At 38.3% G+C, this 27,597-nt stretch overlaps 1 protein-coding gene and 1 pseudogene across 3 annotated transcripts in view; both read left to right on the forward strand.

Annotated features, from left to right (window-relative positions):
* Nucleotides 1-27,597, forward strand: part of RABGAP1L (RAB GTPase activating protein 1 like) — a 657,985-nt gene that overhangs the window by 43,586 nt on the left and 586,802 nt on the right. The window lies entirely within an intron of this gene.
* LOC136170081 (U6 spliceosomal RNA) lies at nucleotides 6,310-6,381 on the forward strand (annotated as a pseudogene).

A 27,597-nucleotide genomic window follows, 5' to 3' on the forward strand; every position in this document is an offset into this window, starting at 1 on the left:
AAGGTATGAACATTTTTCCCACAAGAGAGGATCCAGCTATTAATTTACTGAGTGTCAGTGACTAATGTGGGGAAAAAAAAACAAACAGTGATCAGCTACTCTAAGCTAAAACTGTAGCAGACTCTCACAAGGTTCTCACGCATTGAGACTGTTTATGGAGAATGTTAACGAAGGATTTTACATGTCCGTTCAGATATTGAAATCTTGTGGCTTCTTAGGGAGACTAAATATATACTTATGCCCTTTCCCCCCTTTTTTGAGAAGATAAATCTTGGAGCATATAGAAATCTACAGCTGAATAGTAGATTCTTGCAAAACACAAAATTTCTGATGAATAACAGTCATCTGTGTATGTTTTCCTTATTTTGGGAGGTTTTTGGAGATGTAATTTACCATTTTAAAGTGTACAGTTAGGTGGTTTTTAGTATATTCACAAGATTGTGCACCATTATCTGTTTCCATGTAGAGTATACATTTTAAAGAAAGACATCTTTTCCCATAGTTTGATGAATTTACTTATGATTTTCTTTTCCACCTTAAGAAAAACTTGTTTTGTCTTTCAGTTTATCTCTGTTAAGTTCTTTGTGTTTTGTTTCAGTTTAGAGTGGTTGATCATCTGGTTTTTTCACATGAGTTACTGTTGTTCAGTTGCTAAGTCATGTCCGACCCCTTGAGGCCCCATGGAGTGTAGTACGCCAAGCTCTTCTGTCCTCCATTATCTCCCATAGCTTGCTCAAATTCATGTCCATGGAGGCGATGATGCTATTTAACCATTTTACCCTCTGCTGTCTCCTTCTCTTATTGCCTTCAGTCTTTCCCCACATCAGAGTCTTTTCTAATGAGTTGGCTCTTTGCATCAGGTGGCCAAATATTGGAGCTTCAGCTTCAGCAACAATCCTTCCAATGAATATTCAGGGTTGATTTCCTTTAGGATTGACTGCTTTGATCTCCTTGCTGTCCAGGAGGCTCTCAAGTCTTCTCCAGCACCAGAAATTCAAAAGCATCAATTCTTCAGTGCTCGGTCTTCTTTTTGTTCCAACTCTCACATCCATGCATGACTACTGGAAAAACCATAGCTTTGACTAGATGGACCTTTGTCAGTAAAGTGGTGTCTTTGGTTTTTAATATGCTGTCTAGGTTTGTCATAATTTCTATCCAGGGAGCAAGTGTCTTTTAATTTCATGGCTGCAGTCACTGTCCGCAGTGATTTTGAAGAAAAGAAAATCTGTCCCTGCTTCCACTTTTCCCTCTCCTGTTTGCCATGAAGTGATGGGACTGGATGCCATGATCTTTTTTTTTTTTTTTTAGATGTTGAGTTTTAAGCCAGCTTTTTCACCCTCATTAAGAGGTTCTTTAATTCCTTTTCAGTTTCTGCCGTTAGAGTGGTATCATCTGTATGTCTGAAGTTGTTAATATTTTTCCTGGCAGTCTTGAATCCAGCCTGTGATTCATCCAGCCTGGCATTTTACATGATGTACTCTACATATAAATTAAATAAGCAGGTTGACAATATATAGCCTTGTCATACTCCTTTTACAATTTTGAAACAGTTACTTGTTCCATGTCTGGTTCTGTTACTTCTTGATCTGCATACAGATTTCTCAGGAGACAGGTAAATTGGTCTGGTATTCCTGTTTCTTTAAGAATTTTCCACAGTTTGTTGTGATGCACACAGTCAAAGATTTTAGTGTAGTCAGTGAAGCAGAAGTAAATGTTTTTCCGAAACTCCTTTGTCTTCTCTGTGATCCTCTGAATGTTGGCAGTTTGATCTCTGGTTCCTTTGCCTCTTTGAGACCCAGCTTGTACATCATTATATTCTAACAGCTGAATCTTCTTGAGGGAAATTTTTTTTACCAATTTCAAGAAGTCCTCAAATATTTCTTTCTGTATTACTTTCATTTTTATTCTATTTCAGAGAAGATGAAAACAATGTCATTTTGATGACTTTGCCACAAGGCTGAATGATTTTTTTTTTTGACCATGGAACATTTGTTTCATTACTTAATTATTCACTCCTTCCTCCTGCGTGAGTAGTTTTAATAAAAGCATTAGTTTTCATAGACCAGCTAGAGATGATCAGTTTTCTTCCTAGAGAAGCTATACCTCTCTTTCCATCTGAACAATTTCAGCGAGATTTGTACAGAGCTTTATAATTTTCTAGCACATTTACTTTCCCTAGACAAATGAACATATGCATTTAAACTTTTCGTACAAGTAGAAAGAGATCAATAGGTATAGAATTTAGCTTTATCTACTTTTATTTGTCTAGCCTATTATATGTCTTTTTGCCTTTTCATGCTGTTCATGGGGTTCTCAAGGCAAAAACACTGAAGTGGTTTGCCATTCCCTTCTCCAGTGGACCACATTTTGTCAGAACCCTCAACCATGACCCGTCTGTCTTGGGTGGCCCTACAGGGCATGGCTCATAGTTTTATTGAGTTAGACAAGGCTGTGGTCCATGTGATCAGTTTGATTAGTTTTCTGTGATTGTGGTTTTCATTTGGTCTGCCCTCTGATGAGTAAGAATAAGAGGCTTATGGAAGCTTCCTGGTGGGAGAGACTGACTGTGGGGGAAACTGGGTCTTGTTCTGATTGGGGCCATGTTCAGTAAATCTTTAATCCAATTTTTAATGTCACATGACCTTGATGCTGGGAAAGATTGAAGGCAGGAGGAGACGGGGACAACAGAGGATGAGATAGTTGGATGGTATCACTGACTCAGTGGACATGAGTTAGAGCACGCTCCGGGAGTTGGTGATGGATGGGGAAGCCTGTCATCCTGCAGTCCATGAGGTCGCAAAGAGTCGGACACGACTGAGCAGTTGAACTGAGCTGATTGGCACGTTCAGTCCTCATGACAACCCAGTGATGCTGGTGTTACATCATGACTTGAGAGATACATAAACGGAGATGCAGAAAGGTTTAGTACTTTGTTTCAGATCACGTTAAGCTGAGGAACCAGAATTCAAACCCAGGCAGTCTCTGGCTTTAGAGCACAGGCGCTTACCCATCATCCCAAAGCTTATTTTGTTAAGTTTCACAAGAGCTTCTTTCTAAAATTTTGATGTAGCTTATTTTGTTAAGTTTCATAAGAACTTCTTTTTAAAATTTTGATGTAATTTGATCGAACTGGTAAATCAACTTGGAGAGAATTGGTGTCTTTACACTCTATCCTTAGTTACCTAATGGTCTGTTTTCTGAATTCTCCTCTCCTGGAACATTGTTTCTATTTGTTGGCTTTTTGTTTTTTGAGTGTTCAGTAGAGTTTACTAGTATTTTTTGTAGGCCTGTATATGTAAGAAGTTTATCTTGGGCATTTATTTTATTGATGCTTATGAATGGGTTCCTCCCCACCTCCTTTTTGGCATAGAGTGATTGAAGGCAGGAAGAGAAGGGGACGACAGATGAGATGGTTGGATGGCATCACCGGTTCAATGGACATGAGTTTTAGCAAACTCCAGCAGATGGTGAAAGACAGGGAAGCCTGGTGTGCTGCAGTGCATGGGGTCACGAAGAGTCCGACACAACTGAGCGACTGAACAACAAATGAGATACAGCTGGCCTATACGAGAGCTATTGAATTAATATTTTTTATGCCTGACAGTCTTGCTTAATAATGCAAGCAATACTGATTATCTGCTATCTTCGCAGAGAATAAATGTCTAATAGGAACACGATTGATTTATGTGTGTGTGGGGGGGGTTGGTGGTGAATATATTCTCTTTATACTTAGCTAAGAAAGTGTGAAATACCTAGATAACAGGCTTAGGAAAATCCTGTAGCTAGTTGAAACTCTTTCCAGAGACTCAGGGTCCCTGGGTTGGGATGGAGGCCCACTCACTTTCTTAACACCTGACTGGCCAGGGCGTCTTTGGAGGGGACCACACACCTGTCCGTAGTAGTGTGTGTTGGGGGGTGGTTTACTCGATGAGCACTGCTGCAGAGGGGATCCGACCTTCTTCCTCTGGGGCAGATCTTGTCACCAGAGAAGAACAGGAAATAATCTTTGCCTTGTGGATATAAATTACTGCATTTAGCATAAGAAAGGTAGGCTAATAGTGTCAAAATTGTGAAATGTGTGAAAATAGAGAAATATCAAAATAACAACAGCGAGCACTGTTTTGTATACTTAGTGTCCTAAGAGCTGTTATTTTTTTGGAAATCTTTTACTAGTTTTAATAATTTTTCAGTTGACACTTGCAGATTGTGGCCGTTTATGCAGTATTACTGTAAAGGTGTTGTGGAACAAAACCAGCAAGATTTTGATATGTAGTATTCTCATTTTTATATTTTAAACAATCTGTGATGGTAGCTCTGATGTGTTTGTTGGTCCAAGTGCTTAGTGATTTTTAATTTTGTTAATTTAGTACATATTTGGTGTTTACATGTGTTAGACAGTCTTAGGTACTTGATGTGTTCTTATGTAGGTTGTAGCTAGCAGTCTGGTATTCCTAGAACGTGAAACACATATAGCACATCTTACTCTTTGGAAAATTAGCAGAGTAAGCTGTCATGAATAACTGTTTCTATTCCTGATGGGAAAATTTTATACCTTTTTGTACTTAATCCATTAGATCTTTATTTCCAGTTACTTGAATGGGAATTAAAAGCTGATAAACATTTATCTGTACATGAGCACGATGGGTAGCTCTCATCTTGATATTAGGCAAATGTTTTACTAGAGTAGATTTAATCAACTGAGGAGATTGTTGAAACTGCTGCCAGTGTTATAAGGTAGGTTTTGAAGAATGCAAATTTTATTATATCTAGTTTATATTACGTTAATAGTTCTAAGATTAAAATTTTTTGTTTACTTGCTCTTTCTGGGATTGAGATAGTATTTTTGTTTCCTGCTATATTTGTTTTCTAGTCAAGTTGGTCCTTACATGTCCTTTTCTTTTTTTTTTTGACCATGCCTTGTGGCATGCAGAACCTTAGTTCCCTGACCAGGGATTGAACCTGCGCTTAGGGCAGTGGAATTGTGGAGTCTGAATCACTGAACCGATACTTGGATTTCTAGTAATTATGCTGTAGTGTTATTTGGTACATAAAATTTCAACCATGTTCTCTTGTCCTTGATAATTATAGTTTGCATTTATATAAATGACCTTTTTGGAATATAGTGCACTGCCTTTTATCTTGGAAAAATATGAAGACTTTTCATTGTGTTCCTATTCTGTCCAAATCATCCATACACATCTGAAGTCACTGTGACCATCACTTTGAATCTCATTTTTCTTTTGAAGGCGGGCCTAACTTTAGCCATTAATTTTTGTTTTAGTCTGCTTGTCATTATGGTAGTTTATAGAAACTATTGTTTAGTTTTGACATATACTTTAGTCTTTCATCATTTATTTTATTTATTATTTAGGTGCCACTAATGTGTTAGATGCAAAAGGAGATATAGGCTGTTGTTTTTGTGTTTTTGTTTTTTTAAAACTTACTTTCCATGTTATTCTTACTTTGCCTTTTTTCTGACAATTTCCAAACATATGCAAAATCAGGGCAAATGATGTAAGTGTTCCTATGACCTTATACCAATTTAGCAATGTTAAAATGATCACACTCTAGTTTCCTCTGTGCTTACCCCAGGTTATATGAAATAAATCTCAGTTATCGTAAATTAGTAAATATTTCACTATATATTGCTAAAGACTCCCTCAGGATGATTCCACCATATTCACGCTCTCAAAAATATCAACAGTAGCTTCTTAATATGACTGACTCTCTAGTAAGTGTTGTCATTTTTGTCGCATAAATGGGAAATTAGGTGAGGAGGTCTCTAACATTTTAATTTACTCTGTCTTCTGGTTATTTCATTAAATCCTAAACCTTTGGAAGTACTATATAATGTCAAGAATGTGTGCTGGTTAGTTACCCAGTGAAAGAGATCAGCAGTGCTCTTAAAATGTCCCTTTAGGGATGAAGCCCTGATCAGGCTGGAAGGCATTACAGGCCTCTTTGGGTTTTAGGAACTTTGTGTTTATTCATCTTGGACATTCATTTATTCAGCAAATATTTACCTGTCTGCTACAAGCCAGACATTCTTCTGGGTGCTTGGGTTACTTCAGTGAATAAAAGAAAGATCCTTACCTTTGAAGATGCTATTAATACATTCTAGTGTAGCAGTAAATATAATACTAAAGTGAAATTGATTGTATGTAAGAAAATAAGTATTCTGGGAAAAGAGTAAGTAGAGTAGGATAAAGGGGTATTGGAAGTTAGTGATGGGGAAATAGGTGGGGGACTATTATTAAAGTTATGAATAGGGCTTCCGTGGTAGCTCAGCTGGTAAAGAATCCACCTGCAGTGCTTGCTTCAGCAGCACATATACTAAAATTGGAACGATACAGAGAAGATTAGCATGTCCCCTGCGCAAGGGTCCATTAGAAAGGCCATTAGCATGGCCTCACGCAAATTTGTGAAGCATTCTATATTTTTAGAGATTAAAAGCTATTGATAAAACAGCAACAAGTTTATATTGTATCAGATAAAGAGTTATAGTCATTATTGTATAATAACATTTGGTGGAGTATAATCTGTAAAATACTGAATCACTGTGCTCTACACCTGAAACTAGTGTAATATTGTAAATCTACTGCAATTAAAAATAAAAAAAATTTAAAAATTAAAAAGTAAAAAAATAAACAGGTGAATTTTCCACAGAGAATTGTTAAGAGTGTATTTTCTGGATGGTACAAACCACCAGACATTTACTAAAGGGAGTTTCTATGAAAAAAAAAAAAGAATCCACCTGCAATGCAGGAGACCCTGGTTCAACTCCTGGGTTGGTAAGATCCCATGGAGGAGGGCATGGCAGCCCACTCCAGTCTTCTTGCCTGGAGAATCCCCATGGACAGAGGAGCCTGATGGGCTGCAGTCCGTGGGGTCGCAGAGTCAGACGTGACTGAGCGACAAAGCACAGCGCGGCTCGTGAACAGGGGACTGAAAGTGTTAGTCAGGCAGACATCTGGGGGAAGAGTGTTCTGTTTGGAAACAATCAGAGTCTGTGCGTCAGGAGTTTGAGAGAAAGTCAGCTCAGTGGCTCAGTCAGGAGAAAGTAAGGAGCTCATTTAGGTGGAGTTGAGGCAACCAGGCAGAGAATTGTAGGGAGTAAGTCACAAAGGTAAAGTAAGATGAGGTGAGGAAAGTAATGAGGAGGCGTGAGTTTGTAGTACAGGCATGTAATGGCATTGAAACCTATTTGGCTTGTGTATGAGTGAAATGGAGGAGTGATTGGAGGGTTCAGAGGACAGGTGAGAACTACATTAAAGGTATCATTCTGGTTGCTTTTGAAAATAGACCATATGGCTGATTCATGTCAATGTATGACAAAACCCACTGAAATGTTGTGAAGTATTAGCCTCCAACTAATAAAATAAAATTAAAAAAAAAAAAAAAAAAGAAAATAGACCATAGAGGAGCAAGTAAAGAAACAGGGAAATTAGTTAGGAGGCTTTTAGAATAATCTAGGTAATAGATGATGGTACAACTGGATAGTGGCAGGGGAAGTAATGAGAAATGGATGATTTCTGGATGTGACTTAAAGAGAGAACCAAGGGAATTTGCTGACAGTATAGCTGTAAAGTCAGAGGGAGTGAGTGAGGGAGAAAGAGGTTGATTAGTGAAGGAGAGAAAAAGAAAGGAGTAACATGACTCTAATATTGGCTGGAGTAACTAGAAGGATGGAGTTGCCATCAGTCAAGATGAAAAAGTCTATAGGAGGGTAGTGTGGGATGACTTGGTAAGGTTGGTGGGGGGAAGTTCGGAAGTATGATTTTTGAATGTGTTGAGTTTGGAATGTCTCTTAGATATTTGGTATGCCTTTCAAAATACATGTTCAGCATTAGCAACAACAGCGAAAAGTTCTTAAAAAATTAACTGGATTCTATGTGAATGGCATTGAAGACCATGAGGCTGTAACACTCCATTCTTTACTCACAGTATGGCAGCAAGTCTGTTGTGGCTTGTAACCCAGGATTCAAAGGCATGACAAATACCAAGATGGACATGTGGATTTAGGGCGGTGAGAAGCCATCAAATATTGGGTTTCTGGTGGTTTGTATTTTGTCGCATTTTTCCTGTTTAAAATATCAGAAAACATTTGAAAAACATCTTTCATGTAGGATATTCAGTAGAAATGGTTATGAAGCCATTGAATAATTTACTCTTCTAATGATATAAAGTATCATTGGGTTTTGTTTGCCTTGTGAGAGTGAAAACTTGTAAAGTAGTAGAACAATTTTTATTTTGACTTCTTTTTCCATTGAACAGTGAAAACTTTTTAGTTAATAGTTTCAACTCAGTAAGACCCTCTTCCCCTTTGCTTTTGTAGATACATGACATTATATAATTTCATAGAAACTGTTTTCTTATGAAATTTAATATTTAGAAAATATTAACTTCTTCAGATTATTCTTGGTATTTTATTTTTGTTTTTGTGCAATAGAATTTGGATGTCCTTTTTTTAGTATTTCAAAACTTTTTTTTCACATTTCTTAACTTTCCCTATAAGCATCCTGCTGAGTCATTTTACTGAAAAAATTAGGAAGTAGTATTATATATTATTCCTTTGTTAGAAAGTCTAAAGTCAAGGAAAAATGGCTTTTCTTGAAACCTAGTTAATCTGAGGGATTTTCATGAATTTTAGCTCTTCTGTGTGGATCAGTAATTCTGTAGATCTAGGCAGGCACAAATACATACACACATACAAACATATGTTCACACTATATGCCAAGAAGCTTTTGTGTACTGTATATTTAAATTTCTTCTCATGAGCAGGAAGGTGTTAAGTCAGTCATCTTAGAAATACTCCATGTTCTAGTATACCCTGGAGGACCTGTGCTTCCAAGACAGAAGTCAGGTCTTTGCTTATAGGCTCTAATAGGGACAAAAAAAAATCTTTTGACTTAATTTCCTCATTTGTGTTGATGCTTGGGCAGTGTCTTCTTGGACAATTACTGAGTCTTCCTTGACTGCTGAGCTTGTACGGATCAAATAGTTGAAGAGAGCAACAGGGAAACCCTTATTCTTCTCCTTAGCTTCAGAAACCATGTCTGGTTGTCCAGTTCATGAAGCTTTGGTTGCTGCTTTGAATCTCTCCATGCTAGAAGTAATAAATTGGTAATGACCACATCTTGTGTTAACTTAGTGCCAGTTATATAGGAAATACACAGTAAATTTTAATTCACTACTTTCCTCTCTCAATTCTGCTTATTGTTACCAAATTCTACTTAGTTATGCCAAACTGGGGGATTTGGCATACTTTCTAGGGTATATTATGTGAAGGCAGAAGAGATAATTAGATGAAAATGTTTGCAATAGTCAAACAGAGCAGGACCCTGTGTGCCTTGTCCCGCCTTGTTCTCTGCTTGCCTTTTGTCCTTAGCCAGAGAATGAGTTTAGCCAGAGTAAGTTTAAGCAAAGAAGTGAGAACATGCAGAAACAAAGGAAAGCAAACAAAGGAGACCAAATAATAATAATCACTAAGCAAAGTTAAGGACCTTTAGTTCCTTCTCTAGTTCCTTTAGTTCTCTTCTCTTTTAGCTCCTTCTCTTTAGTCTCCTTAGGGCTATAGATAATAGCCTGAGCCATATCCTATGAGCTGTCTTGTGGATACTGAAACCCCCACCAGTTGGAAGAAGTTGACTACGTGATGACCAGACTGTAGCCATGACATAAACTGCGCAGTTTTGAAAACTGGCTTCAAGAAATGGAAACAAACCAACACTGGAACTGAAGATTATCCGTACTGAAAACAATCAAGATGATGCTGGTCAGACCACTGAAGACCAATTTCAAGACGCGTGTCAGAACTGACTGTGCTGTTTTTGGATGTAGCCCCCTCCCTCAGCCTATAAAAGCTCTAACCTACTGATTGTCAGTGAAGCTGGGAGTCAGTCTTTGGACAGAGTCCCCTGCCCCCTTCTCATTTGCTGCCATCCAAGATAAAGCAGACTTTTCTTTCCTCCAGCCTCACCTCTTCATTGGCTTTTGTGTGACGAGCAGCTGGACCCAACTTTGGGTTCCAGTAGTGAAATAGTTTCCAGCTCTTGGAAAGATAGTTTGCTAGTAAATAGATTTCTTAACAGAGGATTTCTAAATTCTACTTCTGACTCTGTAACTTTTTAGAGAAGTTACTTAATTTCTCTGTGCCTCAACCTTTTCATCTATATTCTGTTTCTTCTTCATCTACAGATATACTCAGAAAATAATTGATGTGTACATTTTTTAGAGCGAGGTCAGTTAGTCAAACCTCTTATTTTTCAGATAAACCATCATGTTCACAGATGTGAGACAGATGCCTTTCCCATGAACACAGTGGGTCAGAAGGAACTCAAGGTTGTTGACTGTTTTGTACTTTTGTGCAGCAGCATACAACATATGAAGTATTAGATGGTTTTATTAGACCAGCAGAGGAAGGGGACTATAGTTAGGTGGACTCCCTAGTGTAGTCTGTCATGTGACGAATTTTTTCCTCTTGACCATATGCCTGTACCTTCTGGGCATAAAGCTGGCTATTGGTCTTAAGCCAAGTTTCTGGATTACTGACCGAATTGCTTAGCTGACAATCCTTGTTTTTCCAGGCAAAAAGTGACTGTATAGTGCATATAACTTCATCAACTTTATTCTTGAATAGATTGCATATATAGTTGTGGTGGAAAAACCAAGAGGAAAATCTAGAGTTAAAGTCAGTCTTCATTAGAATTTTTTATTGTATTTGCTTTCAGGATATTTTTCATTTGTATTATTGCCTAGGAGATACTGCTGAGTAGGCTTTTCTAAACTAGTATAATGCATGGGTCAAAGTTTTACGCAACTGAGTATACTTAAGGTTGAATGTTAGTATTAGAAGGATAGATTATTGATGTGCATTGTAATTCAGTGGAATATAAATGAAAATTATAGAGACCATTAGATTTTTTTAGGCAATAGTTTAAGAAATATACTAATCTCATCTTGGAAATTAACTTGTTAGTTGCAAATGATAGCTTTAGCTGATTTTTATTTGAAGGTAGTATAATAATGCTGAAGGAATTTAAATATAGTAAGTTTCTGAATTAGCTATTACTCTGGTAATGCTGTGTAACAATGCTGGAGTGTTTGGCTTATGACAAACATTTAACTTTTAATGCATGTTCTATAAGTCTGTGAGGGAGACTCTTCAAGCTGTAGATTGGATTCAGGTCTTTTCATGTTGTATTTTGGGTTCACTAGTTTCCTGGTACATATTCTTATGATAAATGACAGAAATTCAGGAAACCAAGTCAAAAAACTCAAGTACCTTTGAAAGTCTCTGTTCAGGTTTTGTTTATTGATATTCATTGACCACAGCAAATTACATGGCTAAGCCCAAACTTACTTGGGCAGGGAAGTATTTTGCTTCACTTACTCCAATTGAGGATGTTGAAAAATCAACACGGCGGCATAAATGCACAATTCTGTAATAGGGAGGAAGCAAAAAGTCGATAACAGTAATCTGATCTATTTCAATCACTCCACACATCTCACCTCCCTAATATAAATTCTTAGGTTAAAATTTTTTTCCTCTATTGCAGTCTGTTTTTATGACATAGGAATATAAATATATTGCAGTAATCATAATGTGCCAACCATTTAAAATTCCTCTTTGTCCTATTTTGATGGCTTCCTATTTTGGTTACAGAGCATTCTTCTATTGCCTTTTAAATCATGCTTTGACTATAAGTACTTGTATTATCTTTCTTTCCTACAATTATTTCAAATAAGTGTTTTACCTACTTTTTTCCTTTCTTTCATTTCTTTGACTGTACCATTTATCTGGGAATTATTGTCAGCTTTTCAGATTCTCTTCTTCACCTATATTTCTTTTTCCACAAATATTACTATATGAAACCATATGGCCATCTTCAGCCTATTAAAGTATATCTTGTACATCTTATTGCTAGCATATAATTATGTTAGTACTTTATTAGACATCATGCGACAGAAACACAATTTAAGCGTGCTTATTCAAAAAGAATTTATAGGAAGTATTAAGTCTCTCAGTTGTGTCTGATTCTCTGCGACCTCATGCACTGTAACCCACTAGGTTCCTCTGTCCATAGGATTTTCCAGGCAAGATTACTGGAGTGGGTGCCATTTCCTTCTCCATTTATAGGAAGGGATATGGGTTAATTGGCCTAGTTTGGATTCAGTGTTCACCTTTATATCTGTTTGGCCACAGGGTTGAAGTTTCTATAAAATCCATGTGATTTGAGTAGAGGGAAAGCTTGTTTTCAGAAAAAAAGATTTGGAGAGTATTGCTGGATAAATAGAAATAGGTATCCACTACAGTAATGTGAGTTAATAAGGTCCTTCTGTGCCTTGAATCAGAGGCAGGGACACACATACATACACTATTGGTGTGGCCCTTGCCTGGATAACTAGAATAGCAGATGGACTGGTTAGTAAACAGAGGTCATGGTGGTTTTTTCTAGGACTAACTTAATTCTTCAAAGCACAGAGGAATTATGGTTGATAAAAGATGTTTTAAATTATTCATGTCTGTTTTCTTTCTGTAAGTTAGGAATATTTCCTGTTTCCACTGTTATAATGGATCTACTATAGTCATTCTAATTTTCATGTCTTGTTATCTCCCAGCTTACCAGTTTTGACTCACACTCATATTTTCAGTTTCCTATTTTAGTTCAAGCGTCACTTGAAAATGAATAGGTACAAGCCCTCAATCTTAAAGCAAGAAGAAGTAGGCTAACAACCACATTTGGCACAGAAAGAAATTGGACCATGTGTACCACACCACGATTTTATACTTCTGAATGTGTTTGGTTATTTTGGGAAGAAGATAGCTTCCAGTTAGGCTTTGCTGAATGTTGTACTGTTTCTTGTACATGTGAAAATTGTAGTTTTAGGTCTCCAAGTGAGGTGTTAATATAGATATATTGCTCATTTAACAAAATTATATGGTCTGTGGGCACGACTGATGTGACTTAGCAGCAGCAGCAGCAGCAGCAGCATATGGTATTAAAGTAAGAAAAGCTATTTCACTTGATAGAATTTCTAGAATTACTCTGTGCTCTGATGCTCAGTTGTGTCCAAGTCTTTGCGACCACATTGACTGTAGCCCACCAGAGTCCTCCGTCTGTGGGATTCTCCAGGCAAGAATACTGGCATGGGTTCCTCCTCCAGGGGATCTTCCCAACCCAGGGATCGAACTTGTGTCTCTTATGTCTCCTGTATTGGCAGGCAGATTCTTTACCACTAATGCCACCTGGGAAGCTCAGAATTGCCATAGGTTTGGGGGAAATGTGTGTTTAAGTGATTTAAGTCAGTCAGTTTATAGAACATATTTGGGTTTAGAGCAGAGGAGAAGAAGATGGATAGAAGAAACATTAAACTTTCTGTAGCACTGCTTAGTTTTCTTATTCTCATATACCATTAAAATGCCCTAAAAATAAAATAAAAATGTTTACGCCTAGACTATAGTTTCAGTGTTGGTGTTTTTTTTTTTTTCCTTCTTCTGTGCCTGAAGAGATATAGAAATCCTTTGTCAGGTTTTGCATTATAATTTTGGGGTTATAATAGGCCAGACTTTTAACAAAATGCATTTTAAAAGCAGCTTTTCTTTTGTGCATTGCTCTGTTTTACATGCTGAGTTGAAATGGATGGATTAGTCTTGAGTTCATAGAACAGTGAAGGTCAATGTTATTTAAAAGACTGAAAAATTTTCAGCTGCTATTTCTTTTGATTTGATGTGATAGCAAATAACCATATATAATGAAAAAGTAACATTTTGCTTAGTGTTTATTCTGCTGCATAATAGTAGACTTAGTAGGTTATATTTTGAATTGACTTGTTGGAATGGAATTCTTCTGCACTTTATGTAGAATGAGAATCTTAAGATTTACAGTGACGTAAGAATCCATTCATTACAACTTCCTATCTGATGCATGAGTCCAGCCTGCTATATCCAAAATAATTGACTTGTTTGTTAAACAGATGTTTTGAGTCCATAGTATGTATAGGTACTGTGCTGGGGATGTGTTGGTGAATAAAATAAAAATAGATATGGTCCCCTGTCCTGGTCCCCTGTCCTTGTGTCGATAGGTGAGTGATAAATATGTTTATTCAGTCTTAACAAGTTATTTTTTGAATCCAAGTATTTAAATAGGAAAGAATCAACATCTTAGCAATACTGAGTTTTCTGATCTGTGAACATTGAGTATCTTTTCATCTTTTAGATTGTCTTTAATTTCTTTCATTAGTGTTTTGTAGGTTTCTACTTATGAACAGATCCTACAGGTATTTTTATAGGTTTTTTACATAATTATTCATTTGTTTGGTGTTATTGTAAATGGTATTGCTTTTTAAAAAATGAAAAATTCAAATTCTTTACTGTTAGTATGTAGGGAAGAGATTGACTTTTGTATATTGCTCTTGTATCCTGTGACTTTTCTGTACTCATTCAATTTGGATAGATTTTTGGGATTTTCTGCATAGATAATTCTGTAATCTGTGAATAAAGACAGTTTTATTTCTTCCTTTTTAATCTTCATAGCTTTTATTTCTTATGATGTTATGTAATTTGTGAATAAAGACAGTTTTATTTCTTAATGTTAATCAGAGGTGAGAGAGAGGGGATATCATTACATGGTTCCCAGTCTTTTTTATTTTTTATTTATTTTTTTAATTTATTATTTTATTAGTTGGAGGCTAATTACTTTACAACATTTCAGTGGGTTTTGTCATACATTGACATGAATCAGCCATAGAGTTACACGTATTCCCCATCCCGATCCCCCCTCCCACCTCCCTCTCCACCCGACTCCTCTGGGTCCTCCCAGTGCACCAGGCCCGAGCACTTGTCTCATGCATCCCACCTGGGCTGGTGATCTGTTTCACCATAGATAATATACATGCTGTTCTTTGGAAACATCCCACCCTCACCTTCTCCCACAGAGTTCAAAAGTCTGTTCTGTACTTCTGTGTCTCTTTTTCTGTTTTGCATATAGGGTTATCGTTACCATCTTTCTAAATTCCATATATATGTGTTAGTATGCTGTAATGTTCTTTATCCTTCTGGCTTACTTCACTCTGTATAATGGGCTCCAGTTTCATCCATCTCATTAGAGCTGATTCAAATGAATTCTTTTTAATAGCTGAGTAATATTCCATGGTGTATATGTACCACAGCTTCCTTATCCATTTGTCTGCTGATGGGCATCTAGGTTGCTTCCATGTCCTGGCTATTATAAACAGTGCTGCGATGAACATTGGGGTGCACGTGTCTCTTTCAGATCTGGTTTCCTCAGTGTGTATGCCCAGAAGTGGTATTGCTGGGTCATATGGAAGTTCTATTTCCAGTTTTTTAAGAAATCTCCACACTGTTTTCTGATTCCCAGTCTTAAAGGAAAGTGTCCAGTCTCTTTTGTCTCTCACAGTTAAGTATGGTGTTAGCTGTAGGGGTGGTTTTCTCTTTTTTTTTTTTTGTAGATACTCTTTATCAAGTTGAGGCAGTTCCATCAATCACTGGTTCACTGAGAGTTTTTATAATGAATGGATGTTGCATCAATTGACATGATAGTGATTTTACTTTTGCTTATTGATGTTTGAATACACTGATTAATTTTTGAGGCAGTCTTGCATACCTAAGGTATAATTCTTTTTAAACATTGTTGAGTATGATTTTATAATATTTTACCTATAGTTTTCTTGTCTTGTACTCTGGTGTTAGTTTTTAATATTAGGTCAATTCTGGCCTCATAGAGTAAGTAAGAAGGTATTTCCTCTCCTATTTTCTGGAAGAGATTATGGAGAATTGATACTGTTTCTTCCTTAAATCTTTGGAATGGCCAGTGAAGCCATCTGTGTCCAGTGCTTTCTCTTTTGGAAGCTTATTAATTATTTTTGGTTAAATTTATTTAAAGATATAGAGCTGTTCAGGTTTTCTATTTTTCCTGGTGTGAAGTTTGGTACTTTTATGTCTTTCAAGGAGCTGGTCCATTTCATCTAAGTTGCCAAATTTGTGGGCATAGAATTGTTTGTAATATTTGTTTATTATCCTGTTGATATCCAGAGGATTGGTAGTGATGACCTTCTTTCATTTTTGATATTGCTAGTTTGTGTATTCTCTTTTTCTTGTTTAGCCTGGCTAGACCTTTTATCAATTTTATCTATATTATTTATCTTTTTAAAGAACCATTTTTTGTTTTAAAATGTTTCTGTATTGCTTTTCTATTTCAATTTCATTGATTTCTGTTTATTATTTTTTATATGCTCCCCCTCTTTTTTTTTTTTTTTTTTAGTTTACTAAGGTTTCTAAGGAAGCGTAAGTTTTTAGATGTTATTTTAGATTTTAGATGTTTTTTCTTTCATAGATGTATGCATTCAGTGCAACAAATTTCTAAGTACTGCTTTCACTATATCCCACAACTTTTAATGTGTTATATTTTCATTTTTCTTTAGTTAAAAGTATTTAAAATCTTTCCTTGTTTCATCTTTGACTCATGGTTACTTAGGCCTATGTTATTTAATTTCCAAATATTTGGGAATTTCTGGGCTATCTGTTCTTGGTTTCTAGTTTAATTCTGTTATGAGTTTGATAATATTTGTGTAGTTTTAATTTTTAAAAATTTACCAAGGAGTGTTTTATGGTCCAGAATATGGTCTCCCTTGGTGAATGTTCTCTGTAATGTAAGAAATGTACATTCTTCTCTTGTTAGATTAGTATTTTATAAACATCAATTAGATCAGGCTGACTAATAGTGCTGTTTAGGTCGTGTATGTCTTGATTAATTTTCTGTCTGCTTGATCTGCCAGTTTCAGATAGAGGTGTTGAAATTTCCAACTATAATAGTGGATTTTTCTGTTTCTCCTTTCAAGTTCTGCCAGTTTTTACCTCAAGTTGATGCATACTCAATTCAGATTGTTATATTTTCTCAGAGAATTGACCCTCTTATTATTTTATAATGCCCCTTTTTATTTCTGATAATCCTTCTAGTTCTGAAGTTGGCTTTGTCTAAAATCAATGTAGTTATTTCAGCATTTTCTTCTTTTTTGAACATTAGAAATTTCTTTATTATTACTTATTATTAAGTACCAACTAAATATGAAAAAACTTGAAGCCACCCTTTTGCAACCCACTGTCCACTCCCACACTCAAATCCCATACTTAGCTTGTCAAAATTAGCATTTAAGTGTTCCTTCCAGTTTATGGCCCCAGCAGCTCTTACTTGCTGTCTTTCTCTTGCTTGCCCCAGATTTGAGATGGCAGTTTGTCCTGTGACCTCAGTTTTCTGATGGATCCAAGAAAACTATTGCTTTTCGGTTTGTCCAACCTTTTCTTCTTATAGGGAAAAAAGTGATAATGTTCACGCTCTTTAGCTGGTAACAGAAGTTTAATTATTTGTTTTTTTATTATTAACTTGTAAGAGTTCCTCATTTAATCTGGATAATCAACTATTGTAAATATATTCTCATCCTGTGGATTTTACTTTTTCATGGTATCATTTTCAGTGCATTTTAAATTTCAATGTATTTAACTGTTTTTCTTTTAACTGTTGAACTCTTTTTTCTTCAGCCACTTGTGCTTTTACTGTCGTATCAGAAACCATCCTTAATCCAAGGACATGACGATTTACTTCTATGTTTTATGCTAAGAGTTTTATAGTTTTAGTTCTTATATTTAGGTCTATAATCCATTTTGAATTGAGTTTTGTGTATGGTATGAGGTTGGGGTCCACATCATTCTTTTGCATGTTGATATCTAATTTTTCCAACACTTTTTATTGAAAAGATTATACTTTCCCTCTTTAAATCTTATTGCTTGCCGGTGGAAATTTTTTAAGTATTGACTTTTCATTCTTTGTACTTTAAAATATTGACTTTCATTGTGTTTGTGTGTAAATTTGATAAGCATGTTGTCTCTATATTGAGGTTCAAAGCCGTCTTCAGTCCTGTAAGGTATTAGTTGTTGTTCAGTCACCAAGTTGTGTCTGACTCTTTGCAGCCTTGTGGACTGTAGCATGCCAGGCTTCCCTGTCCTGCACCGTCTCTTGGAGTTTGCCCAAGTTCATGTCCATTGAACCAGTGATGCCATCCAACCATCTCATCCTCTGTCACCCTCTTCTTCTGCCTTCAGTCTTTTCCAGCATCAGGGTCTTTTCCAATAAATTGCCTGTTTGCATCAGGTGGCCAAAGTATTGGAGCTTCAGCTTCAGCATCAGTCCTTCCAGTGTATCTTCAGCATTGATTTCCCTTAAGATTGACTGGTTTGATCTCCTTGCACTCCAAGGGACTCTCAAGAGTCACCACAGTTTGAAAGTATCAATTCTTTGGCATTCTGCCTTCTTTATAGTCCAGCTCTCACATATGTACATGACTACTGGAAAGACCATGGCCTTGACTCTACAGGCCTTTTTCGGCAAAGTGATGTCTTTTAACACCCTGTCTAGGTTTGTCATAGCTTTCCTGCCATGAAGCAATCATCTTCTAATTTCATGCCTGCAGTCGCCATCTGCCATTTTAGAGTCTTCAGAAGAGGAAATCTGTCACTGCTTCCACCTTTTCCCTTTCTGTTTGTCATGAAGTAATGGGACCGGATGCCATGATCTTAGTTGTTTTAATAATGAGCTTTAAGCCATTTTTTAATTTTCCTCCTTCACCCTGCTTTAGTAGTGAAGGTACTAGTAATACCTTCACTATTAAGATAGTAGTAGTACTCAGCGAACTTCTAAGAGTATCTTTAAGGCCCTTCAAGGCAGGGTTGTTATGGTTGTATTAAAAGCTGTCTTAATTTTGAGTAGAATGAGAGGTGCAGGGTGTGTTTGGAAGAGGTCACAAAATTACATATGGTAAACTATTAGTTTCCTTGTTAGCATGGCAGAATATCTGACATTCTCTTGGGATAAAGAAAACCTCTATTAAAAATGGACATCTCATTTGAATAAGCTACCACAATGCACATTAGTATTGAGTTACATGCTAATTCAGAATTAACTGTTAGTTTAACTGTCAACCACTAGACCATTCAGGTATGACCTAAATCAAATTCCTTATGGTTGTACAGTGGAAGTGAGAAATAGATTTAAGGGACTAAATCTGATAGAGTGCCTGATGAACTATGGACGGAGGTTCCTGACATTGTACAGGATACAGGGATCAAGACCATCCCCAAGAAAAAGAAATGCAAAAAGGCAAAATGGCTGTCTGAGGAGGCCTTACAAGTATCTGTGAAAAGAAGAGAAGCGAAAAGCAAAGGAGAAAAGGAAAGGTAATACCCATTTGAATGCAGAGTTCCAAAGAATAGCAAGGAGATATAAATGGAGCATTTCTCAGTGACCAATGCAAAGAAATAGAGGAAAACAAAAGAATGGGAAAGACTAGAGATCTCTTCAAGAAAATTAGATATAGCAAGGGAATATTTCATGCAAAGATGGGCACAATAAAGAACAGAATTGGTATGGACCTAACAGAAGCAGAAGATATTAAGAAGAGGTGGCACGAATACACAGAAGAACTGTACAAAAAAGATCTTCATGACCCAGATAATCACGATGGTGTGATCACTCACCTAGAGCCAGACATCCTGGAATGGGAAGTCAAGTGGGCCTTAGGAAGCATCATTATGAACAAAGCTAGTGGAGGTGATGGAATTCCAGTTGAGCTATTTCAAATCCTAAAAGAAGATGTGAAAGTGCTGCACTCAATATGCCAGCAAATATGGCAAACTCAACAGTGGCCACAGGACTGGAAAAGGTCAGTTTTCATTCTAGTCCCAAAGAAAGGCAATGCCAAAGAATGCTCAAACTCCCACACAATTGCACTCATCTCACACGCTAGTAAAGTAATGCTCAAAATTCTCCAAGCCAGGCTGCAGCAATACGTGAACCAAGAACTTCAGATGTTCAAGCTGGACCGATAAGGCAGAGGAACCAGAGATCAAATTGCCAACATCTGCTGGATCATCAAAAAAGCAAGAGTTCTAGAAAAACATCTATTTCTGCTTTATCGATTATGCCAAAGCCTTTGACTTTGTGGATCACGATAAACTGTGGAAAATTCTGAAAGAGATGGGAATACCAGACCACCTGACCTGCCTCTTGATAAACCTGTATGCAGGTCAGGAAACAACAGTTAGAACTGGACATGGAACAACAGACTGGTTCCAAATAGGAAAAGGAGTACATCAAGGCTGAATATTGTTACCCTGCTTATTTAACTTCTATGCAGAGTACATCATGAGAAACGCTGGGCTGGAGGAAGCACAAGCTGGAATCAAGACTGCAGGGAGAAATATCAATAACCTCAGATATGCAGATGACACCACCCTTATGGAAAAAGCAAAGAGGAACTAAAGAGCCTCTTGATGAAAGTGAAGAGGAGAGTGAAAAAGTTGGCTTAAAGCTCAACATTCAGAAAACTAAGATCATGGCATCCTGTCCCATCACTTCATGGCAAATAGATGGGCAAACAGTGGAAACAGTGGCTGACTTTAGTTTTCTGGGCTCCAAAATCACTGCGGATGATGATTGCAGCTGTGAAATTAAAAGACACTTACTTTTTGAAAGGAAAGTTATGACCAACCTAGACAGCATATTCAAAAGCAGAGACATTACTTTGTCCACAAAGGTCCGTCTAGTCAAGGGTATGGTTTTTCCAGTAGTCATGTATGGATGTGAGAGTTGGCATATAAGGAAAGCTGAGCACAGAAAATTGATGCTTTTGAATTGTGGTGTTGGAGAAGACTCCTGAGAGTCCCTCGGACTGCAAGGAGATCCAACCAGTCCATCTTAAAGGAGATCAGTCCTGGGTGTTCATTGGATGGACTGATGCTGAAACTCCAATACTTTGGCCACCTGATGCAAAGAGCTCACTCATTTGAAAAGACCCCGATGCTGGGAAAGATTGAGGGTGGCAGGAGAAGGGGATGACAGAGGATGAGATGGATGGATGGCATCACCAACTCAATGGCCATGAGTTTGGGTGGACTCCGGGAGTTGGTGATAGACAGGGAGGCCTGGCGTGCTGTGGTTCATGGGGTTGCAAAGAGTCGGACATGACTGAGCGACTTAACTGAACTGAATTGAGTGTCAGGGGTGACCTCAGGCTCTCTGCCTTTCTATCTCTATTTCATTTCATACGAAATATAGTTGACCTTTGAACAACATGGGTTTGAACTGTCTGAGTCTGCACATACATAGAGTTTTCTTCAATAAATACTACAATACTACACAATCTGATTGGTTGAAGCAGATGACAGATCGAGGATATGTAATGTCAGTTATGATACTTGAGCATCTGTGGATTCTGGTGTCTGTGGTGGGTCCAAGAATCAATTCTCCATGGATACTGAGGGACAAATGTGTTCTTACCTATACTCATTATTTTGAAGCTATCATGATAGCTCCTTTCTGTTTCTCAGTAAGCCTTCTCTTAAGTGGCAACCCACTCCAGTACTGAAAAATCCCATGTATGGAGGAGCCTGGTAGGCTACAGTCCATGGGATCAGATACGAGTGAGCAACTTCTCTCTCTCTCAGTTCATTTCAGTTGTTCAGTCCTCTCTGACTCTTTGTGACCCCATACACTGCAGCATGCCCAGGCTTCCCTGTCCATCACCAACTCCCAGAGCTTGCTGAAACTCATGTCCATTGAGTCGGTGATGCCATTCAGCCATCCCATCCTATGTCATCCCCTTCTCCTCCTGCTTTCAATGTTTCCCAGCATCAGGGTCTTTCCCAGTGAGTCTGTTCTTCACATCAGGTGGCCAAAGTAGTGGAGCTTCAGCTTTAGCATCAGTCCTTCCAATGAATATTCAGGGTTGATTTCCTTTAGGATTGACCAGTTTGATCTCCTTGAAGTCCAAGGACTCTCAAAAGTCTTCTCCAGCACCACAGTTCAAAGGCATCAATTTTTCACTGATCAGCCTTCTTTATGGTCCAACTCTTACATCATACGTGACTACTAGAAAAACCATAGCTTTGACTAGATGGACCTTTGTTGGCAAAGTAATGCCTCTGCTTTTTAATATGCTGTCTAGGTTTGTCATAGCTTTTCTCCCAAGGAGCAAGCTTCTTTTATAAACATTTCATGGCTACAGTCACCATCTGCAGTGATTTTCGAGCCCAAGAAAATCAAGTCTCTCACTGTTTCCATTGTTTCCCCATCTATTTGCCATGAAGTGATGGGACCAGATGCCATGATCTTAGTTTTTGAATGTTGAGTTTTAAGCCAGCTTTTTCACTGTCCTCTTTCACCTTCATCAAGAGGCTCTTTAGTTCCTCTTTGCTTTTTCCATAAGGGTGGTGTCATCTGCATATCTGAGGTTATTGATTTTTCTCCCTGCAGTCTTGATTCCAGCTTGTGTTTCATCCAGCCCAGTGTTTCTCATGATGTACTCTGCATATAAGTTAAATAAGCAGGTTGACAATATACAGCCTTGATGTACTCCTTTCACAGTTTGGAACCAGTCTATTGTTCCATGTCCAGTTCTAACTGTTGCTTTTTGACCTGTATACAGATTTCTCAAGAGGCAGGTCAGGTGGTCTGGTATTCCCATCTCTTGAAGAATTTCCCACAGTTTGTTGTAATCCACACAGTCAAAGGCTTTGGTGTAGTCAGTAAAGCAGAAGTAGATGTTTTTCTGGAACTTTCTTGCTTTTTCTATGATCTAACAGATGTTGGCAATTTGATCTCTGGTTCCTATGCCTTTTCTAAATCCAGTTCGAACATCTGGAAGTTCTTGGTCCATGTACTGTTGAAGCCTAGCTTGGAGAATTTGCGGCCTTACTTTGCTGCTACTCCTGTGAGATGAGTGCAGTTGAGTCTGGGGACACAGACTCCCGGAGGGCACAGACAAAACCTTGTGCTCACCAGGACCCAGGAGAAAGGAGCAGTGACCCCACTGGAAACTGAACCAGCCTTCTCTTATATCTTGGTGTTTGATTGGATTGGCCAAGAAGATTGTTCGAAATATCTTGTGGAAAAATCCGAACAAACTTCTTATCCAGCCCAGTATTTGCTGTTTCTTCTACATGAAGTTCTTTCTCCCTAGTTCTTTCCGTGATTTGCTCATCATTATTAAATCCAAATGTCGATTGGATCCATATTGCCTCCTACCTTCTCAGCATCTTTTCCAGTGCTTATTCCAATATATGATCTTAATTTACTTTCTTCTGTATTATTTAACACGTCAGTAAGAATGTTAGGTCTAAGAAAATTGGCCCTACATTCATCTCACTATCTATTTAGTCTCTAGCTCCCATTACAATTTCTGTCATGTAGTAGGGACTCATTAAATATTTGTTGAGTCTATGAATGGCAGGTGTCCCTGTAGGAGTCAGCCATATGAAGGCAGGTGATAAATGCTAAGACCTAAAGTGGGAAAGAAACTTTACATGACTAAGGAGCTGTAATGAAAAAGTGACGGAGGCAAGGGTGTGTCAGGTGTTTAAGTCATGGCCGGGAGTTTGGATTTTATTTGAATTTTAGTGAAAAGATTTTAGTCTGGAGCTTTAATGTAATCCAACTTAGCTTTCCAAAAGATTTCTTTGGCTGCTCAGTTAGTAGATTAGGGAGGAGAAAACTGGAAGGAGGAGATGGGTTAGGAGACTGTTATAATAGGTGAGATCATGGCTTGGATTAGGTTTGTAAAACGGATGTGGAGAAATAGATGTGGGGTTTATTTTGAAAGTGAGATTGACATGACTTGGTAATGAGAGGAACAAAGAAGCAGAGATGAATCAAGGATCATAACCAGATTTTTTGTTTGTGCAACTTAGTAGAAGGTGGTGTTCTTCAGAAATGGGAAATCTGAATAAGAAACAATTTTGGAGGAGACATTAGGAATTCCACTTGGGTCACACTTTAAGATACTGATAGAATTCCACATGAAAATATCAAAGAGTCAGATTCAAAATCAGGAATTTAGAGGAGACATTTGGGTTGGGATAGAAATTTGGGAGACTTTCAAAATATATAGATGCTATTTAAATCTTTGGCAATAAGAGTGAGTGGCAAAGAATCAGAGAAAAAAGCTCAGGATTTGGGGAATTTCCAACATTTAAATGTCAAGTAGAAGACTGGCAACTGAAAAGGTTTTGGAGAAGGATTGGCCATAGAAAGAACACCTGAAGTGTGTAATGTCTTGACAATAAAGCTTTCATGGGGCAGCCGGATGGTTAAAAACTTGGCTGCTAGTACATACTGCGTTTTCAGAAACATATAATATGCAAGGGCTTCCCAGGTGGTGCTAGTGTTAAAGTCCCTGCCTGCCAATGCAGGAAACATAAGGGACATGGGTTCGATCCCTAGGTCAGGAAGATAACCTGGAAATGGCAGCCCACTCAAGTGTTCTTGTCTGGAGAATCCCATGGACAGAGGGAACCTAGTGGGTTACAGTCTGTAGGGTTGCAAAGAGTTGGACACAACTAAAGCGACTTAGCACACACACATGATATGCCTTTAGAGGACAGATGAATGTGCTTGAAGGTTTTTAAAAAAGAAGTATGTTTACATGCCTAGCAGAAATAAATGAGAGCTAGGCCTTGGAGATGGCAGTAATTATTCTTTGTTTTGATATTATTAGAAACTTTGATTTTTCAGTAATATTAGGAAGTAATTCTTTCAATTGTGACTTGAAGCGGAAAGTAATTTTTTTTTCTCCTTTTCTGCTGAGAGTAATGGTGTTAGTGTCACCTAATGGCAAAATGAGATACTGCAGCCTTTTTTTTTTTTTATGAGGAAGTGAACAAAATAACCTAATTAGAAAGAGAAAAAGAACATTTCTGGGGGAATTTTTGGCATGGGTCAGACTTACCATGGTTACAAGGTCCTACATTCTTCAGCACTGGTCTGCTTGTCTGCTGAGAGGGCTCAAACAAACCTCGTGCGCACCAGGGCCCAGAGACCCCGCAGAGACTGGGCCAGAACTGTGCTTGAGTGTCTCTTGTGAAGTTACGGGTCAGCAGCGGCCGGCCGCAGGGGCAGGGGCTCTGGGTGCCGCAGACCTGGGTTTGGCTTAAGCCCTCTTGCAGGAGGTCGCCATTAGCCCCATCATAGAGCCACCAGAACTTACATAGGACTGGGGAAGCAGACTCTTGGAGGGGACAAACAGAACCTTGTGTGCACCAGGACCCAGGAGAGAGGAGCAGTGACCCCACAAAAGACTGACCCAGACTCGCCCGTGAGTGTCCAGGAGTCTCCAGCAGAGGCGTGGGTCGACGGTGGCCTGCTGCAGGGTCAGAGGCACTGAGTGCGGCAGTGCCTGTGTGGGACCCTTCAAAGGAGGCCGCCGTTACCTTCACTACCTCCACCATAGTTTGGCCTCAGGTCAAACGACAGGGAGGGAACATAGCACTGCCCATCAGCAGAATTTGATTGAAGATTTACTGAGCATGGCCCATCAGAACAGGACCCAGTTTCCCCCTCAACCTGTCTCTCCCATCAGAAAGCTTCCATAAGCCTTTTATCCTTATCCATCAGAAGGCAGACAGAATAGAAACCACAGTCACAGAAAACTAACCAAACTAGTCACAGGGACCACAGCCTTGAATAGAATAGCTCAGTGAAACTATGAGCCATGCCATGTAGGGCCACCCAAGATGGACGGGTTATCTTGGAGAGTTCTCACAAAACGTGGTCCAGTAAATCCATGGCTGATTCATGTCAATGTATGGCAAAAACCACTACAATATTGTCAAGTAGTTAGCTTCCAACTAATAAAAATAAATGGAAAAAAACAAAACAAAACATGGTCCACTGGAGAAGGGAATGGCAAACCACTTCAATATTCTTGCCTTGAGAACCCCATGAACAGTATGAAAAGGCAAGAAGACAGGACATTGAAAGATGAACATCTCAGGTCGGTAGGTGTCCAATATGCTACTGGAGAAAAGTGGAGAAATAACTCCAGAAAGAATGAAGAGACGGAGCCAAAGCAAAAACAACACCCAGTTGTGATGTGACGGGTAATGGAAGTAAAGTCCGACGCTATAAAGAGCAGTATTGCATAGGAACCTGGAGTGTTAGGTCCGTGAATCAAGGCAAATTGGAAGTGGTCAAACAGGAGATGGCAAGAATGAACATCGACATTTTAGGAATCAATGAGCTAAAATGGACTGGAATGGATGAATTTAACTCAGATGACCGTTTTATCTACTTCTGTGGGCAAGAATTTCTTAGAAGAAATGGAGTAGCCATCATAGTCAGCAAGAGAGTCCGAAATGCAGTACTTGAATGCAGTCTCAAAAACAACAGAATGATCTCTGTTCGTTTCTAAGGCAAAAACCGTTCAATGTCATGGTAATCCAAGTCTATGCCCTGACCAGTAATGTTGAAGAAGCTGAAGTTGAATGGTTCTTTGAAGACCTACAAGACCTTCTAGAACTAACCCCCCCAAAAGATGTTCTTTTTATTAGAGGGGACTGGAATGCAAATTATGAAGTCAAGAGATACCTGGATTAACAGGCAAATTTGGCTTTGGAGTACAAAATGTAGCATGTCAAAGGCTAATAGAGTTATGCCAAGAGAATGCACTAGTCATAGCAAACACCGTCTTCCAACAACACAAGAGAAGACTCTACACATGTACATCACCTGAAGGTCAATACCAAAATCAGAATGATTTTATTCTTTGCAGCCATAGATGGAGAAGCTCTATACAGTGAGCACAAAGCAAGGCCAGGAGCACACTGTGGCTCAGATCATGAACTCGTTGCCAAATTCAGACTTAAATTGAAGAAATTAGGGAAAACCTCTAGACCATTCAGGTATGACCTAAATCAAATTCCTTATGATTATACAGTGGAAGTGAGAAATAGATTCAAAGGGTTAGATGTGATAGAGTGCCTGAAGAACTACAGACAGAGGTCCGTGTCATTGTACAGGAGGCAGGGATCAAGACCATCCCCAAGAGAAAGAAATGCAAAAAGGCAAAATGGTTGTCTGAGGAGGCCTTACAAATAGCTGTGAAAAGAAAAGAAAAGTGAAGGGCAAAGGAGAAAAGGAAAGATAAACCCATTTGAATGCAGCATTCCAAAGAATAGCAAGGAGAGATAAGAAAGCCTTCCTCAGTGATCGGTGCAAAGAAATAGAGGAAAACAATAGCATGGGAAAGACTAGAGATCTCTTCAAGAAAATTAGAGGTGCCAAGGGAATGTTTCATGCAAAGATGGGCACAATAAAGGACAGAACTAGTATGGATCTAACAGAAGCAGACGATATTAAGAAGAAGAACATTACAGCATACTAACACATATATATGGAATTTAGAAAGATGGTAATGATAACCCTATATGCAAAACAGAAAAAGAGACACAGAAGTACAGAACAGACTTTTGAACTCTGTGGGAGAAGGTGAGGGTGGGATGTTTCCAAAGAACAGCATGTATATTATCTATGGTGAAACAGATCACTAGCCCAGGTGTGATGGATGAGACAAGTGCTCCGGCCTGGTGCACTGGGAGGACCCAGAGGAGTCGGGTGGAGAGGGAGGTGGGAGGGGGGATCGGGATGGGGAATACATGTAACTCCATGGCTGATTCATGTCAATGTATGACAAAACCCACAGAAATGTTGTGAAGTAATTAGCCTCCAAGTAATTAAAAAAAAAATAAAAAAA

The sequence above is a fragment of the Muntiacus reevesi genome, chromosome 5 (genome assembly GCF_963930625.1).
Source record: "Muntiacus reevesi chromosome 5, mMunRee1.1, whole genome shotgun sequence".
Taxonomy (NCBI): domain Eukaryota; kingdom Metazoa; phylum Chordata; class Mammalia; order Artiodactyla; family Cervidae; genus Muntiacus; species Muntiacus reevesi.